Below are 19,162 nucleotides of genomic sequence, written 5' to 3'. Positions count from 1 at the left end.
TATATTAAATAAAGGGACTTCCCAATTCTCAGATTAAGGGAATATTTTTAGTTAAAAAAAAACTACAGAGAGAAGACCAAGGATATGGTCTTTAAAAACAAACGTCAAAATTGTTCCTTCACTTTTCAGATGAAATGAAAAGTGATTGCTAAAACATTCAAAGAAGTCTCAGGCATTCTTGTTCCAACGTGAGAAATGTCTCAGCAGCTATTATTCAGTTATCACTTTACTGACCATCTTGCAAGGAGCCCTGGGCATTAAATAGAGTGAAGGGGATGCCATAAGCCTGGGCATCCCAAAGCCGCATTACTTACAGCTCTGCGCTCAGCTCCTGACAAACCCTATTCATCAATATCCTTGTTCGAACTTCTGAAGGTCTAAATCAACCTTGTTCCCTCAGCGCCCAAGCATTGGATCGCTTACAGGTAACTTTCATCGGGAAGCCAATACATAAGCCACTGTCTCAAACATCACAACACATTTGGGCCGACAAATACCCAACACAAAGAAGTTAAAACTACGCATTTCCGACTCATGACCTCGGAGCCTAACATTGTCATCCTTCATGTTTTAAGGCTGTATCATTTATCACCTGGCATCTTTGATTACTTTGTAGAACCTCAGATGCGATATTGGTAAAGCACACCAAGGCACTATGGGTTTGCACTTTTCTATAGTTTGCAAATGTATTCGGGCTTCCCTCTGCCTCAGTTTCACTGACACTGTCACACTTGGTTCAGTGATATTAATCAATAAAAGACAGAATTTGAAAGCACCTTTCAAAATACACTGTGTTAAGTCACAGCCAGCAGTATTATACCTCAGGAAAAATACATCAGGGCAAATAGTCAACATCAGATAACCCTTCTCATCTCTGAAACCTGACGATACAATTTCACAATTTTCTCAGCACCTAAAAGTCTTAGACGCTTCTGGACAAAGCATTCTTCCCCCATGTGCCAATTTAATGCAATGCTTTTGAGAAACCACCATATCCAAGGCATTGTAAAGAGAACAAAATTGAGTTGAGTATGTTCTTTCTCTCCTCAAACTGACAAGGGGAGACCAAGGCAGGGGGTGTTTAAAACTAAAGGAAATGGAAAGGCTTTCAAAAGAAGAAATACATGGCCTGCCCAGGTGGCTCAGTTGGTTGAAGCATCATCCCATGCACCAAAAGGTTGAGCGTTCAATTTCTGGTCAGGGCACATACCTAGGTTGTGGGTGCTGGTTGGGGCGTATAGGAGAGGCAACCAACCGATAGATGTTTTCTTCTCTCCCCCACCCCCTTCCTTTCTCTCTAAAATCAATAAACATATCCTCAGGTGAGGATAAAAAAAGAAGAAATATGAAAGCCAACATCTGAGGAATAGATAGAATTGCTATAGTTAAGGTTAGATAAAAGGTATTTCCTAAAGGGAAAAACATGAACACAGGATGGTTTGGGAATATTCTGGGACTAAGTAACACTTTGAGGATAGAACACATGGTGTGGTACCGACGGAACTGATCCATTGGGAGCAGAGCTAATGATGATAAACAAACTTATAAAAAAACTAGAGGCCCGGTGCTTGAAACTCATGCACTGGGCGAGGGAAGGGGGTGACCTTCAGCCCAACCTGCGCCCTCTCACAGTCCAGGAGCCCTCGGGGGATGTCCAACTGCTGGCGTAGGCCCATGCCCCGTCCACCAGGCTTCTGGATGAGCGGTGCTCCCCCTGTGGGAGCACACTGACCACCAGGGGGCAGCTCCTGCATTGAGCATCTGCCCCCTGGTGATCAGTGAGCATCATAGTGATCGGTCATTCCACCGTTCAGTTGATTTGCATATTAGCCTTTTATTATATAGGATACCTATGGCATTTGAAGACCACTGACATTGGAACTCAGAATCCAAGTTAGGTTTAGAGGTGAATATGCTGGGTTTCTTTCATTCAGATCCAAAACTAAAAGCATATAATCCTCAATGAAAAGTGTAGAGATGAAGAGGAAAGTCAAGGGCAGATCAGAACACGTATGGCAGGAACCCAGTGCTCCAGAAGCCCAGCCAGGAGAGATACCCAAGAAAATGGCTGGCAGCATCCAATACATTTAAGAAATGCAGTCAGATGGAAAGACAATTGGGCTTGGCTACCATGAGGCCTCTGGTATCCTCAATACAGCAGTGTCAATAAATGGAGGAGCCTTGGCAAGCATCCACGTCGCTGAAAAATGAAGATGTACATGAAAAGAAACCCAGATCCCAGCTTTCAATATTTTCCCCACTCTGGGTTTATTTTTATTTCTGAGTAGGTTTATCTTTTATCTGAAGAAAAAAATAGACCACATTCCATATCTGGCTTAGGAACATTCTAATTAATAAATCTCAAAGAGCAACATTTTGACTTTGTGCCATGCCAAGTACAAGATGAAATCCATCTGGAAATAAATAAAAAGTAGCCTTTTGTTTTGTTTTACCTTGTATTTTTCTAAACTGTCAAAGGAGATATATTCAATATTTTTCCATTGTTACCTAAAATCATTCCAGTGCTTAAACCCGAATCTATCAATCAGCTTCAGTAGCCATCTATTAGCGACAGAATCACAATTGTATTTTTCCTAGATTCCAATAATGCTCCATAAGTAACTACAATTGGATGATAATCCAAATGGGCAGAAGATAAATGCCATTTAACTACCCTCTATAAAACATCCAGGATAGTCTTTGCTCACAAACATGTGCCATGAGAACAAGCATAAAACGAGATATAAAATATAAAAAAGAATATGTGAGAAGAGGTTTACCAAAAGTAAGGGAATATATTAGCAGAGTTGTGATTAAGGGGGAGCAAAAGAAAATTAAATGCACACTAATGTATCACGAAAGCAAGTCCCTTAATAAATGGCAGGAAAAAATAAAATACAAAAATATCTTATTTCAAACTTTTCTGGATTTGACCTGCAAGTCAACAACAACAACAAAAAGTATATTCTGATCAACCAAGCCCAGAGTGAGAGCCACTTTAAACTTATTTTGGTCTTCAATGCCAAAAGTACGTGGTTAGGTTCCAATCTCCTAAATTAAAAGAAGAAAAAGAAAATATCTGTATATCGGGGGAGACACCAATAATTTATTTAGGAAAATAAATTCTAAATAAATTAAGAAAAATTAGGGCAAATTAGACATTCCTAGCATCTCCTATGGTTCTATCAGGTTTACATTGGGTATTAAATTATAATCACAGTCAGGGTTTAAAAAAATCAACTATATAAAGAGATAAAAGCCAGCAGAAGAGCTGGAAATAATTCCTAGATAGTTATGTAATAAGAATAATGGGAGGTTTGAGCCTTTCTCTGTACAATATGCTTACTACACACAGAAAGAGATTTTATGTGAGATGACCAGCATAATAGTTAAAATGGTCCCTTAACCTATGTTAGAAGAATTGCTTTTAAATGTTAATAATCACCCCATTACTCTCTGATTTCATTGATTATTTCTAACTGACTGAATATGATTATTTTCCCCAAGCAAACTGTTTCATTTTGAAGGAATAACTACTCACAGCCACTTGTAACAGGTTTTCACCTAAAGCAACATTAATAAAACAACACAACCAAATTAAAAACAAGCCTGTCCTCCGGATCACATACAAACAGTGGAAAACCCAGACACATAAAAGGCCACCTTGCAACTCAACATGGAGTGGGTTCATATCAAACCCTGGACCAAACCAGCCCATTTCTAAGGTCTGACACACCTCCTCCAAAGCTACTTCTGGGGCTGACTTGAAAGAGTGTGGAAAGTGTCTTGGTCCAACATCTTTCTGTGTGGACTCTACCACGATTCTTTAAAGCAAAAAGGAAATGACAGTAGCATCCAGGGTTGTAAACTGTAAATTTCACTAATGGGGGGAGTTGCCTTAACCCTTTACATTATACAATATAACCATCAGCACTGGAAAAATGAAGAGAAAAAAACAAACACAAGAAACAAGTAAAATACCTCAGATATCTAAGAAGAAAATTTTTTCCTATTTTTCCAATACAACAAAGTAAATTATTTAAATGAGCTTAATTATAACCAATAAAGAAACGTTAACTGCATCCATCATGTACAGCGAGGTCACAGATAAAATATGGAACGTTATAGAAATTCTAAAAAAAAAAAAAGGCATTAAATTTATATTTTAAAATTTTTCACTACATTTAGGCTGAAATGTCTCACTCAAAAGACAGGATTAAGAAAAAAAGGCATTTAAAATAAATGAGGTTCCCTTTTTATTCTCTGTTAATTTGTTTTTATAAATGCTGAGTTTATGTAAAATGCCACAAATAATTTTTCAACCACATTTTAATAATTAATTGCACATTCAGGCCTAATCTCACAGATGCTGTCTATAGTTTTCAAACAACCAAGGGACTTATGGCTGTTGTAAATAAAAAAAAGTCCAGTTTCTTGAAAGATAAAAAATCCTTAATTCAAATGGACCACTTTTAATTGGTCTCAAAATAGATAAATGTTAGAGGTAGTTTAAGCTAAGGGGAGAAGACCAATGCAAACTAACTTCTTATTAATAACAATTTTATAAACAATTCTTCAGTACCAACTGGATATTCCAAAGAAGGTTCTATCACTCAAGTGTTTGAAAGAAACAGTAAGCCTCGATTTTCTGCAGTAACTTTTAACCTATCAGGATAATGTCTAAACATTTGATTCCCCTTTCTTCATAAAGTAATGATAGAGAAATATTACGAATATACCAACTGCTTTACTATACGATCAACTCCCTGCTCATACTATATTCTAATTCTATTCTCATATCCATCTACAAAAGTAAAAAGGAAAATTAATGAATTCCAAACGTTAGGCAGATTTCCTCAACAAACATCAAAGCTGTCTAGTGTTTTATGTACAAATGAGGATGGTGACCAGACACAGGTTCAAGTTCAGTCCTTGATCTAAGTAGCTATATGATCACGGGAAATTCCCTTAATCTTTAGTTTTCTCCTTTGTAAAACAAGATGATTCCGCTAGAATGGATAGTAGTTCATGTCCCGTCTGTCATTCAAAAGAAAGCATGATCCTTATGGTCGCTCTGAATAACACCCGAATTAAAGAGACACAAATCCTAAACTTGAACAGCAGATTTTCAACAGACCATTCAAGGCAAGTTCGGCCACCGAGAAAAGAAGTGTTTTATTGGCCAGGATCTATGTTTCCACAACAACCTATATATATATATGTATAAAAAGATTCAAAAGTCTAGATCCATTATTCCCTCATGTATGTGGGAAGCAGGGCATTATATGTTCACACACATATGATGAACTATGTGCCCATCAGCAAAGCAGATGGGGGCGAGGTTTCAGAGCACAGGCACAGAACTAAGAACATGCTCTCACACTCTCAATCTGAGCTCAAATAGGTGATTAAATTTTTATCCATCTGTTTATTTCCTTTGTCCACGGTTTTATTGACGTAACTTAATGAAATAAAGAACACATATTATTGGGCTCAGAAAGTTTGCTCATATTTTCACATGATCATCTTTTGTCAAATTATTTCTACAACGCTGTTTATGCCAATAAACCCTACATTACGAAAAGAAGAAACAATCTGGGGAATTTTTTTATTCGTTATCTGTATCTAGAAGCTTTGAATTAAATCTAAAGACATTGTCCCAGCTCTTCCATTAATTCCAAATAGGTAAATTTTCTAAAATTATCCTTTCGAAATAGCACATTTAACGTGATTTGAAATCACCACATTAGCCTAATTGTGCAACGTGGTTTTGATTACACTGGACCCAGCTTTTGGCATCCTGACATCATAAGGACCAAAGGAGGGCGTGTTTGGTTGAAATGTCCACATTTCTACCAGTGGAGACACCAAAATACTGTTAAATACACTCCACCAGGAGTGCAAACTAGGCGCTCTCTCGAGTCAATTCCACCTTCAGTGAATAGCATGGGTGATGTGTTAGGGATACTAAGCTTGCAATTTTGTATCTATTTCTCTAGGGCCTGATGCATTTATTCCGAACAAAAATGTTTGTAAACAGGTTTTAAGACGAGTGTGCAGAGCTGCTGCTTCTTCATAGCTGCAGCCTTATTTGTTTTACACATACTATAATTTAAGGATGCCAATCATTTTAAGCAGTCGTTTGCACAAAATAAAATATAGGCAAAAGCAGAGAAAATCTTTAGACTAAAAACACCTTTACACTCAGACATGTCAGATTAAAGTCTTCAGTGTATATACAGATTTACTTTTAACCCTGTGCATTCACGGTGTTTGATATTTTCCTATTACTTTTGGAAAATTCCACAGGAATACCCTAATTGATGCTAAAGGTGGTTACAATATTTTTTTCTTTTTCCTTCAATTGCATTTTGAGATACAAACTGCCTAAGACGCAAATGAGAAATAACTAGATGTCATGTTATTTTACACCATTCAGAATTTTTGCAATTACCTAAAAGAATAAATATATGATTTTCAAACACCAATTTTTGAAGTAAAAATAAAAGTATGCAATTAACATAAAAAAGGATTTCTCCGTAGTGAATCCTTAGAAATGACCAAAATATCTTATCATAGGAAGCTATGGAAAGAGAAATGAAATCACTGACCTCTCAATTTGATAGTTCAAATGAGTTTCTAAAAAGATAACGTAAAAGAAAAAATACAAAATAAATGCAAAATTAATTTGCATCCTATGGAAAATAACAAGGATTCTGTAATAGGAAAACCCTAAAAAAGATGAGGTTTTTCCTCTCCTTTCTGAAAAGCTTTAAAAAAACAAAACTAAATTATTTCAAAATCAATGGACTTCAAGCAATCCAAGAGAATTTGGAAAACATTTCTCTAAAAACCAATCCAGAATGCAGGATGTCAATTTGGAAATAATGGAAGCATATTTCGTTTTCAAATTTGAAAACTTTTAAAGACAAAAATTCAAGTTAACATCCCAGTGATTAACTCAGGGACTGTTTAGCCAAGAACAACCTTCGGCACTTAAAACATAAAACTGTCAGTTTCCTCTGCTTGGAGACAAAACACACAAAACGCAAACATTTACTGCTATATTTTCCTAGATGTGAAAGACAGAACTAACTTTTATAAAAGGTGATTGCTCTGAATATTTCTACCTGTTACTACATTTATGCCGTGGCTCCCCCAAATCAGCTACAAATTCCAAACCTCAGAATCATCCTTAGCAGATGGCTACTACTCTAGTACATTACTCCCTAAATCGTGGTGGAAATATATACAAGCACTTATTGAACTTTGCTAGGGCTCAACGTACAAATATGTTAAGCTGCCAGTGCTTGATGTTATTGGATATAAGCTACCATAAACAATAAAACTCTTGACTAAAGACCCCTAAGGGCTGATAGCAGGATAGTTGGCATTCTATTTCTTGCAAATCTAAATAAAGCATACTGACGGTGAGACTAATGTAAGTACTCTCTTCCCTGAACCAAGACACATGCATTTCAAGCACCATCCGTGATCAACTTGTCAGATACATATTTATAAACTTGGACTACAGAGTTCGGTAGCAGCACTGAGTAACTAAAATTGTCTTAATCTTTTTGCCAGAAATCTGTCAGTTGGTGCTTACAATTGTTTCAAAATTATACCACAACTTTCTTTAATTTCATTCAATGCATTTCCTCAGACAAATAGGATGGTAAAGGCCTGCTCGCAACAAATCAATAGGTGAAATTATTTTACAGTGTATGCCTTTCCTCTTCTTATACTGCCCCCAAAATAAATATTATAAAGAAATGTAGGCAAGAAACCCCACAGCTAGCACTTTTTTCCACTCAAAGAAGAAATACTTATTTCTCCAAAAACTGAAATATTAGATTCCCAAAGAGGAAAAAAAAAAAGAAGGAAAGAAAAAAAATGGTCATAAAGCATGGCAGAATAATCCAAAGGAAGCATGCTTGGGCTCGGCATTATTTCCCTTAGCATCCTGAAATGAACGACATCACGCTGCCCGTGATCTCTGCTTACTCTGAAAACCAGCCAGAGGCTTTTCAAAAAGGGAAAATTCGAGTTGTGCTTTCAAATGCCAAATTAACTTAAGGGACTTCCACTCCTGAAGGGAAACAGCAAAGGAGCGCACCAGAAGCTAGAGAATGCTTTCTGTCACACAAAGCCGGAACTGATGAGTATGACCCCAATGGGGTTTATCTAAAATCCCCACGTACCTCAGGCAAAGAGGTCAAAAGTTTCCTATGTCAAAAATATACAAATAAATGAAGCTAGATATAGCAATAGTTCCTTACGTTATCATGGAGTGTACAGTATTCAAGTCCCCCTTTTCTTCAGCTCTCTCTCTTTTTATATAGGAACCCAAAATGGGAAAAGCAAAGAGGGTGAAAACCTGTTTACACTCATACCTAACTTCCTAGTCTCCATTTGTCATCGTTGTTGGTCTCATTTTTAAATTTCTATTATTATCACTGATACATCGAAGTATTCAAGAAGTGTCCATAGCATGTAGACATCATTAAACGTGAACAATGATATGCTGAACTATTCTTGGAGGAAAAAGTTACAGGGCAGGTGTGTACAAAAGTGTAACACCAAAGAGTTAAATTTTTGACAAAGTGAACGTGCAAGATCATGAACACATATTTGCACGTGAAATGTGTACATTATGATTCTTAGCATTGGCCTAAAATTTTACGAGTGGCAGCTTTCTTACGGGGAGCTTATCAAGTACAAAGAAAAAGTAAAAAGTAAGTCACTAGGGCACTCTTCCAAAAACATAAATTGTCTTAAGAACGGGACACTTAAAGGTAAAATAAACAGGGATGAGCTAGAGAGTAAAATAAACTGTTCATTGTAATTTAGGTTTAGATGATAGTGACTTTTTTTTTTTACAGTAATTGACCACATTTTATATCCAATGAATGTAATGCAAATTCACTCTAAAAATAAAGGAGAAACATCTTTTACTCTTTGCGTATACATTTACAGAAAATACTGTTTCATGCTACTTATTACTTGGATATGTCATTGCGTTGGCCACTTGTACCTAAGTTGTTTTCTAAAACTTATCTAAGTTTGCATAATTGAGGAGCAACACTTGCAATCATTTTTAAAAAGAGTAACTTAAAGACAGTATTAAACATACTCATTGCTGTTTTTTCAATTTATAATTTAAATTGATTTATTAACACAAAAATTCAGCCACCAAATACAGAAAGACATGATTTTAAAAGATCTCAAAGGTATATCTAAAAATAATAAAGAATTATTCATCATTTAACAATTACACTAATATTTGAGGAAATTCAATAACATGGGCCTTGATTCCAATTAATATATATGATCATTCTTAACTTCCATCAGTTGAATGGCATTTTTAAAAGTTAAAGTCAGCTAGATTCTCTTTCAAAAATATTTAATGGCATCAAAAAGTAAAGCAGAACCAAATATCAAACTCTCTTTTAGGAACTTGCATATAGTTGGGATTACTTCATAGTATTGAGAGTAAAACAGGCTGTTGTATTTATTTCTACATTTTTCAGAGCTAAGGATGCTGTGTGGATAATGACATCACAGAGAAGTCACAAGTAGAAGTTGGTTTTTAATGTGTTTTGCCAAGCTTGCTGTCATTTCAGAACCAAAATTATAATTAAATTAACCTCTAAATCAGTGTTGGGATGCATTAAGTAATTAAAGACTAAAGTCATTTAAAAAAATAGGTAATATGTTAAAATTCCATTCAGTGCCTGTAATGCAGAAACATTCTATATGAGTGAGACTTCAGATACGTGCACGTTCATGTACACACTAAATTAATATGAAGCCACAAATTCATATGCTGCACTTGTGCATAGCTCAGAGAAAAATAAAGCTAAAACTAGATTAGTAATGCTTGATGCCTTTGCACATGAAGTGTATCATGTAATAGAGAAATTTAGATTCCACAAACAAATTTCTACCGCATATATTCACACTACCGGTATTTATAGATGTATCTGATCTCAGACATAATAGATACTTCTATAAGGAGAAATCAAAACAGTGATTCACAAGAATTCACTGAAAGCTATATTGTAGAATCTAATCAAGAAGCACATTATAATATAAATGTTTTGATTTGTAAGTTTCATAAATTCTGTTCAGATATAACAAATAAAAAAGCTCTAAAGCAAAATCTCTTTTATCTCTTCTTTTTTCAACAGCTAAAATATATTTATTGTCTAAATAGCAATTGTGTTGTATCTATCATCCTACACTGGGTCCATTCCTGCTTATTATAATACTCAATTTAATAAAATAATGTTAATGCTTTTTTAAGACTTGAGACATATACATTCGATAATATGAATATGCTTATTATTCTTTACAATACTATGCTACTCACTACCATGAATGCAAAGTAATTAACAGATGAAACAATTATAAATGCAAATAAATGAACCATGCTCCCTTCACATAAAGGAAAAAAGAAACAAAATAAATTATGGACACTTGAATATTTCCTTTTAACACTACTATAGAAGGCTTAAAGAGCTGACAATGAGTCATTTGTTTATTCAAGTCTTAAATAAATTGAATATATAAGTTAACTTCTGACTTACTTAAAAGTATTTGGAACATTTTCCAGAGCCTATTTTGACTGTGTCAATTACCTAGATACCAAAGTTGTTGTATTGTGTTGCCTGATGAAATAGGACATACAGCAACCCTCAAAACCAGTATTACAAGCCTGGCAAACAGCATCACAATTGGGTGACGCACAGAATCCATCACCCTAGGGGAAAATGGTATGGTCATAGTATGGAGTCTTTACATGTTCTATATTATTTCTACATAACGTTTTGAGATGCAGAATTGTAAACTGTAAAGTGCTGTCCCATAAAAGGATATATTCAGAAACAGCACCATCACTTAACTGCTACTCTCGACAAAAATGGGACTTTGGAAACATTATCTTAAAATATGCTGAATGGTAGCATTTTGATTTATAGTTTTCTGTCATTTCTTAAATTTCTTAGTAAATTCGGAGGTGATATTAGTATTGTGATAGTAATGGCTTCATTACTGTTAAACTCCATACTCATTTCAAACTTCTAGAATTTATAAAGTAGGTCATGTTTAAAAGATTCATGTTTAAAGAGCAGAGTGAATGGCTCAGCATATTAAGACTCCACCATCAAGGTGTTCCTTCATATTACCAGTCCATATACATTACATGCATAGCACACACATACAATAGCATGCACACGGAGCAGCAATAATTTAAACACAGAATAGCTATTGTGAATACTTCAAGCACTTGCAGGCATTCACACTGCTAGATTTCCTCTCATATTGTAGATATCCTACCGCCCCAAAATTGCACAAATCAAAATGTTACCTTTGTTCAAACAATACTGCAGTTCATTCTATAACAGAAAGTGTCATCCTCAATGGCTCAGGATCCAAGATAGTGGTGGATTCTTGGAGCAGAAGTGGTGCCGAGTGGTTTGAGGCAAAACTGAAACATATTGTTTAAGTAAACCTTAAGGGGAGGGGATCATATGCACAATTGATGGATTTTTTTTTTCTATCATCTTCCACAAAGCCTCTCCAACCCCTCCCCGCCTCTGAACAGTAAACAGACTGCTGATATTAAAGGATGGCAGCTCAGAACACCTCCTCCTCCCTTTTTTTTTCCTTCTTGCTAAACTTTATTACTGTCCCCTCAGTTTTGAATAAGCCAACATTCATTAAATAAAAATGTATTAACAGAGAACCCCATAACTTCAAATTTAGGATTGAAAACTTGGGGGGAAAAATAAAATAAAGGAAGACTTACTTGAAGACACTCTGATGCAAACAACTTAAGCTTAAGTTTCTAAAGATTTTCCTGACAACTCCTTAAGGAAAGAAGTAATTAGCAAAGAAAGAATGCCTCTGATTCGAACTCAAGTCTACAGTCCTCACAAGAAAAACTGAGAAACACATAAAGGTAAATCAAAACTGTCAGATTTCTACGAGAGAACACCTCAACTTCCCTAAATATGTGGAGTGGTTTTTATGACCATTATAAATGTCTTAAAAGGCATTTTAAGGTATCAATGTGATGCCTAATTTTCAGTATGTGTTATTTCTAAAATACGCGGTTTGAAAAAAAAAAATCTCAGAACAAATCTGGGGTTAAAAGCCAAGTCCCAGACAAGTAACCATAAGATTTCAACCTTAGGAACAATTCACATCAGTAATGTTGCTCAGTCCTGGCCCACCAAGTGGGGCGAGGGCCCCATCTCTGGGTGGAGTGTCTTTCCCCAAGGAAGGGAACACTGGCACAAATCTCTCTGCCCTCCTGCAAGACTGTCCCACTTGCCAGCTTCTGAAGTTGCCCTGATGTCAATCAACATCACCAAGATGTCTCCTAACTGGAGAAAGTTCTGTTCGCCTGCGCAAGATCAGGAAGAGAGAAGATGACTATGGGGAAAAAATGGAAACTTAAAAACACTGTGTAATTAATAGGGTTAAAGAATGATCACCTAAAATTGGGAGAGAGGAAAAAAAAAAAAAAAACCGCCAGCAGAAACAAACTGACCTTTAAAATGAACGCTTTCCCTCTCAAAATATATTTTGGTAAAGTTTCATCTATTTTCCTTCCTCTGCACATAAAAATGATTAATGCCACAATTAAACCTCCACAGTTCAGGCTCTTGCTAACAGGTGTAGCGTTCTTTATATAAACATATTCATTGACCTGTCGCCATTGATAATCTTAATTAATTCATCTCGGTTGAAACAAAAACAAATGTTCTTTTTCAAATAAAAAAGAAATAACGCAACACAAATACCCACTTCTCCCCAAAACCCCAAAACTGTTTAAGTTACGGTAACCTGAAATGCACCAGCCATCACAGAGAGCGATTGGAGAAATCCGGCAGTGTTCAGCAGGAAAGATTTTTAATAACAGATTGAAAAACAAGAATAAAAATAACTACATCAACAGAGCCTTTCTTCCTCAGGCCACAAGCCCGTTCTTACTTGAACTTTTTTTTTTTTTAAATGGCATTTTGGCCACTAAAACCAATCCAGAACATTATTAAAAGTTAAAAGCTACCAATTACTTCTGTCTGTTCTTTTAAAGCAAAGTTTGGCATTACGTCAGTTGGTTTAAAGAAAACAAGAAAGAGAGAAAGAGTAGGAGAGAAAGTTTCCTGCTTGTATAAACTAAACCACCAGGGAAGGTGTCTAGCCACTTGTAAAGTATTTACTGCAGGTTTTTAAAGAGCTAGAAAATATTTAAAAATTAAAAGTTTTCTCTTATTTTTAATGAAACATACTTAGGAACGAAAAAGCGTAGTCTTCATGTCTTCTTTGAAGCGTCTGGATGTTATGGGTATTTCAATCATAGCTCTCAATCATAAAATGATTTCCAATGATGCTTCAAATTGGAAATACATAGATAATTTCATCTTTGTTTTGCTACTTGTATTTGTGCTCTTGAGAAAAAAAAAAAAGTAGGATGACAAAAAGTAGGCATTGCTAAGTGACCAGTCAGATTTCTTCATCTAACTCTTAACAATTTAAATTATTTTTATCACAGATTCTTCTTCAAATTCAGTGAGGTTTCCTTAACTCTAAAAGTTCTCTTTCTAACTTAAATCAAGTTCTACATTATTACATCCATCAGAGAACCAAACCAAAGACCAACAAACTCCATTCCCAGGGATCAGAGAACCACGGGGTGATAGGACAAGCCTAAAGATGACCATAAGATCCACACTGAAGACATTGCGAGGGCCCTATATAATTAATCAAATATCCTACACAAATAAACAAACGGCTTAAGACCCACTTCCACTCCAGGACAAATTTTTTAAAGTGGCTATTCCCTCAGCAGCCCTGGTTGCTACTGAACAGTAGTATAAAACAACACTTGGCATTTTAGCATATTTACTTTAACCCACCGGTGAAAGTTTTTTAGGAGATACATAATTTTGATAACTACCAAAACTCTGCTCAATTTTTTTCAACGTAAATGATTACAAAGTGCATTAGGCCCCTCTATACGTAAGAATTACAAGTACCCTTCGAAAAGCAGATTAAATTTCTACTTGGCAAAGGCTACAAGAGTTCCTTCATATTTTATCTAAGGGGGACCCTACAATTCCATAAATCATTACGGTTATAGAAACAAAAAAAATCCACTTCTTTCTGTAGGATATTAAAAGAGGAATGTAGTTATCAGAAGGTAAAACCAAGTCTAGATATGCTGCCATTAATTTCTCCAAATTTCAATAAGAAATAAATACGAGAAAGGAGTAAACAAGACTCAGAATAAGTTATCGATGGCATTAGTAGTTATAACCAGCAAAAGGGAGAGAGAAAGAAACCTCAGTTACCTGAACGCTTCACCGAGGATGATCAACAGAAAGCAAGTCCATAAAACTTGGCTGCTTTTATCAAATTGATTGTAACTTGTGAGCTGCACTATTTGGGACAGAACCGTCAGAGTTTATAGTTTTCTTTGCCTGCCAAAAACAGATGCAGACTGCCACACTCGCTGTCCTGCGGAAACTAAATTAAGCAAAGGCAAATACCAAGTGGAAAGTTGTCAGTCTGTTGAATGAATGGCTTCATTTTACACACCAGAGAATATCTTAATAAGAATATGTCTTAATGTGCACGTCATTTTATTTTAAGAGCATCACTTATTTCAAAAATAATGATTTTCCCTTGAAACTGACGATAAACACCTGTGCATAACTTTTTAAAAAGTCTATTTTGTTTTACAGACAATAGCATAGTATTGTTATAGTATTGTTGGCTATTAGAGGGATAGTAAAGTAACAAAAAATAAATTTTATATATTTGTATTGTGGAAAACATTTCAAGGCCAGTTACCCATATTTGTGCTCATTTTAAATTCAAAATAAAGCTCTAGCTCAAAAACAATTTGCTATAAGTTCTTTTAAAACTTTCAGTAATGTTTATTTACTTCAACAAAGAAGGTAAGACAGCAGTTTATTAAAACTTAACACCTTTTGGCATTCTTCATAGAAATATGCAGATCAATAAATACAAATTGTGGTATTTCTCTTTCTGCCTCTCTCTCTCTCTCTCTCTCTCTCTCTCTTTTTCTCTCTCTCTCTCTCTCTCCACACACACACACACACACACACACATAATAAAAATAATAATAATGATAATATAATAGAAACATCATTGAGATACTAGGATCTTAAAAGCAGCTTTCCCACAGCTGCATTCATTTCCCTGTTTTGAAGGTTTTCCTGATGAATGAAGATTTCCTTATGTGTATGTGAGAGACCTACACTGCGGAAATCAGAGTCAACTCAGAAGCAATATGACTTAAAAGAAAAGTAAAAATAATACTGAAAATATGGTAGGGGCATATGGACCACACTTAAGATTAGCACACTGACAGAGAGTCTAGCCTGTTTTTAAGCAAAATTTTTATAAAATCACTTAAAATATTATCGCCAAAATGCTGAGGTCTAAAATCAACTCAGACTTCTCAGCTCCTAGGACGCTTTTCTCCTTACATTTAACGTTACCTTGAAGACACAAAGGACATCATCAAAATAGCAGCAGAGACCCTCACAGCGTCTAGAATCCAAAGGGGTGACAAACTTTTTTGTAAAGAACTTGTTAGGTCCCACTATTTACTTGGAGAGTCTCAGATTTAGTGATTATTATGTGCGGGAAAGTATTCTACACACATACATATCCTAACATACAACAGATATATCGGTGAGCCGCACACATCAGCTCACGGGTGGGAAAGAATACTTTGCCAACAGAGTACTTCTGAAGCTTCGAGAAGCCTCACCTTTAGAGAAATCAAATCAGAATGTTGGCAATTCAATTATATTTCCCCTCAGACGCTTCCTTTTCACATTATTAATATCCAGAAATAATCGTCACACGTCAGCACGTTAGAGGCCCTGTATATGACATTGAACCTAGACACGTTTCATCCCAGGGCATAACCTTAAAGGAAAGTTTAACCATCTGAGGAGGGGGAAGCTCTAAGAACGACATTTTTGACTTGTTAAGATTAAGCATGCCATTAATAAACTTTCACTTAAAGGTAAAAAAAAAAATCCTCAAAACGTTGGTATCATTTCCAGACTGTCCTGTCAGCATCACAACTTACAGGAAATGCTTCATCTTCCCATACAAACCCTGTATTTATTCACAACCCTGGCATACTTGGGGGAAGAGAAAAAAAAAAAAGCCCACACCATTTCAGAGCTGGTTGGCTTTTTTACACTAACTGGTGGAATATCTGAGAAAGTGTTCTCAGCAAATGAGCAGCCTGTAAGAAACTTGACAACAGGGAGTGCAGAAACTTTCATTCTCATTTTGTCCACGTCAAGAACTGGCTGCGGCGTGTTACTTTCCTTCGCTGCCCCTTGCATTTTTAACTCTGGCAGCCTCTTCGAAATGATCAACTTTTCCTAAAACCAGCAGCAACGTGGTAACACGATGCCAGCCAGATCCATAGGTTTGCACTGAAAGAGCTGAAGGACTTTGAAGACTGGCTGGAAGATTCCTATTTTATTTTATTTTTTTTGCTGTGAGCAATCCCATGTTAGCCAACAACCAGGCCTAGAGTGATCGCTTCTGTGTAATTTTTGTCTCGGGCCCTATCTGGGTTTTCCCTTTGCACTGAGTCTCCCTCCCAGACCCTTTCCTGTTCACCTGGTGCGTTTACAAAAAAGTTCAATGACTCCCCAGAAGTGCAATGAATCAGGAATCGGCCTAACTTCTCTGCGATTTCACTTCTCCCGCTAACGCTTCTCACTTCACTTACCTCCCTGAAAAGTCTCGCCGTGATTGTCCAAAATAGGGCAAGGATGAATATCCTATCATACTTTGGATTCATCATTAAAGATCCATCGCTCTGACTCAAAAACTTGCCTAGTTATCAATTATGAGGCCTAAAAAGACAGGAGGAAGTAAAGCAAGACCTGAAATTTAATAAGCCCAAGATTCTCCCCCCCCCTGAAACCCACCAGTCCTTCTCGCCCTCTAACTTAAATCGCTTTAGAGTCTTCGGGCCATAAAACTGCGACTGACTTCCCAGGGGTTGGGGGGAAACGCCACCATCTCACACAGGTACTAACAAAACAAAACCAAAAAAAAAAAAAAGCTTCCCCAAGCCACAAAAACAGCTCTGCACTTCAAACAACTCCCACCTCCGCCTCACCCTCAAATTATTCACGGGGTCCTGCAATCCCTGGAGTTTTGGGGGGAGGGGAGCGGTGGTGTTTGCCTTGGCCTTTGCACGGTGCGTTCCTCTAGAACCCAAACAGGAACTAGACAGGAGGCGCAGCGCCCGTCCGCCGGGCTGTCCCACCGCTGTCAGGCGTGTAATCACCGGCCAGTGTCCGCTGACCCGAGACACATGGCGCATCATCCGCACCCGCAGAGGAAGTCTGCCCCTGCCTCGGCCCCGACGGAAGCGCCTGGGCTGCAAGGCCCTGCCACATGGCACCGCGGGGCACCGACCCCTCGGCCGAGCCGCCCTGAGCCGCGCACAGGCGGGTGCATCAGGGGATGCGACCAGCCTCCTCCTCCAGCCCAGCTGGGCCTGGAAGGGAAAAAAGTTTGGAGCCTGGCTTTGCAAACTCTTCCCCAGCCAACGCCAGTCCGGTGCTGTTTTCCTACTCTGGGGACCGCACGAAGGCCCCTCCCGACCCTCCCAAGTTCGCCCAACTTACTACTCTGCATGCTGGTGCCTAGTGTGCTCCCCGCTTGTCAGGAGCCCCCAGAAAACTTGCAGCGGCGGCGGCGGCGGCGGCGGCAGCGGCCCCTCGGGTCCAGCCACCTCCAGCTCCTCCGCTGCGCCCGGTAGGAGAGAATTAAAATCAGCCAGAGAGAGACAGCGAGGGGGAGTGGGGCTGCGAGGGGGAGGGGGCACCGGCCCGAAACTTCTTTTTTTGGCAAATGGGGATTTGTTTTTCCTCCTCCCCGGCGGCTGAACTTGACCCTCCTGACTCCAGGGGCTACTGCAGTTGGAAGTCGCTCGTTTCTAAGGCTCAGATGCCTCCGACCCACCAAAAGGAGGAGAGGAAGGGAGGGGGAAAGAGAGCAGAAGAGAAGAAAGAAAGAAATCACACGCGCAAAAAAAGGAAGAAAGAAAATGCATGTGAAACCCGAGAAGCCTGCGCTTGGCTTTCTGCACACTCTCCCTCCGCTGCTTTTTTTTTTTTTTTTTTTTTCAAAGAAAGTCACTTTTAATTCCCAGGGCTCCCCGCTCGCGATCGCCCACATTTTGCGCGCACACGCGCGGGCGCAGCACTCGCAGCGCGGTGCCCGGCCGGGCCGAGCGGCTCCCGCGCCCCCCGCGCCCCCCGCGCCCCCCGCGCCCGGGCCCCGCGGCCGCCCGGGCCTCCCCTCCTTACCTGTTGATTAATCGTCAAGAACACCCTCCGCAGCCCGAAAGATGGTGGCGCGGCGGCCAGAGCCATGAACCGTCTTCTGTTGTTTGCAGAGTTGATCTTGGATTATTTGGGGGGGTGGGGGGGAGAGAAAGGTCTTTCCTGCCTCCCCCCCTTTTCCTTCCCTCCCCCCTTTTATAAAAAAGAGAGAGAGAGAGCAAGAGAAAGAGAAAGGAAATAGAGCAAGGATGTGCCCGGTGCCGGGTGGGAGAGGGGAGGGGGTGTTGTTTTTTGTTTTAAAAAAAAATAAAATAAAATAATAATGGGAAGGCGAGAGCGCGATCGAGAGGACGCGGGGTCTGGAGGAACGAGCAGCACCAAACAAGAGGACGCTTGAGATTGCAGTGAGATCGGGTCTTTATCAGAAATGTTATCGCTTGTCAGGACCTCAGTCTCCGCGCATTACGTCAGTTTCAAGACACCAACACTATTAATATCAAAGGAGCCTTCGCGGAGGAAAGCGCCACCCCAGACCGAGCTCCCTTAAAGAGACAGCGCGCGTCCCCGCGCCGCCGCCGCCGCCGCCGCCGCCGCCGCCGCCGCCCCGCCCGGCTCCGAGCACCCGCCGCCGCCGCCGCCCGCCGGGACCGGCCCCGGCCGCGGCCAGCCGGCTGCGCGAGAACTTCGCCCGCGTCTGAGCGCCGCAAATGAGAGCGGCGCGGGGCAGGGACCCGGCTACCTTCCCGCCCCGCCTCTCCCCCCTCCTCCTCCCCCACCCCCCCCATGTGTGAATG

The 19,162-nt window shown here is 38.8% G+C and overlaps 1 protein-coding gene across 5 annotated transcripts in view; it reads right to left on the bottom strand.

Annotated features, from left to right (window-relative positions):
- TRPS1 (transcriptional repressor GATA binding 1) overlaps positions 1 to 18,839 on the bottom strand; it is a 234,173-nt gene extending 215,334 nt beyond the window's left edge. For 2 of the 5 annotated variants that reach the window (XM_070392791.1, XM_070392794.1), the window contains exon 1: positions 18,393 to 18,839. The gene's annotated coding sequence lies outside the window, so the exon portion shown is untranslated. Of the gene's footprint in view, positions 1 to 11,368; positions 11,740 to 14,360; positions 14,536 to 16,798; positions 17,162 to 18,392 lie in introns of those variants that run through there. The other 3 variants (XM_070392795.1, XM_070392796.1, XM_070392792.1) reach the window with 3 other exon arrangements.
- Between the last annotated feature and the right edge of the window lie 323 nt (positions 18,840 to 19,162).

This window comes from Myotis yumanensis, unplaced genomic scaffold (assembly GCF_028538775.1).
Source record: "Myotis yumanensis isolate MYYU_CA2020_CCGP unplaced genomic scaffold, mMyoYum1.0.hap1 SCAF_15, whole genome shotgun sequence".
Lineage (NCBI taxonomy): Eukaryota > Metazoa > Chordata > Mammalia > Chiroptera > Vespertilionidae > Myotis > Myotis yumanensis.
The sequence above is the reverse complement of the archived record's forward strand: the minus strand, read 5'-3'. Positions and strand labels throughout refer to the sequence as shown.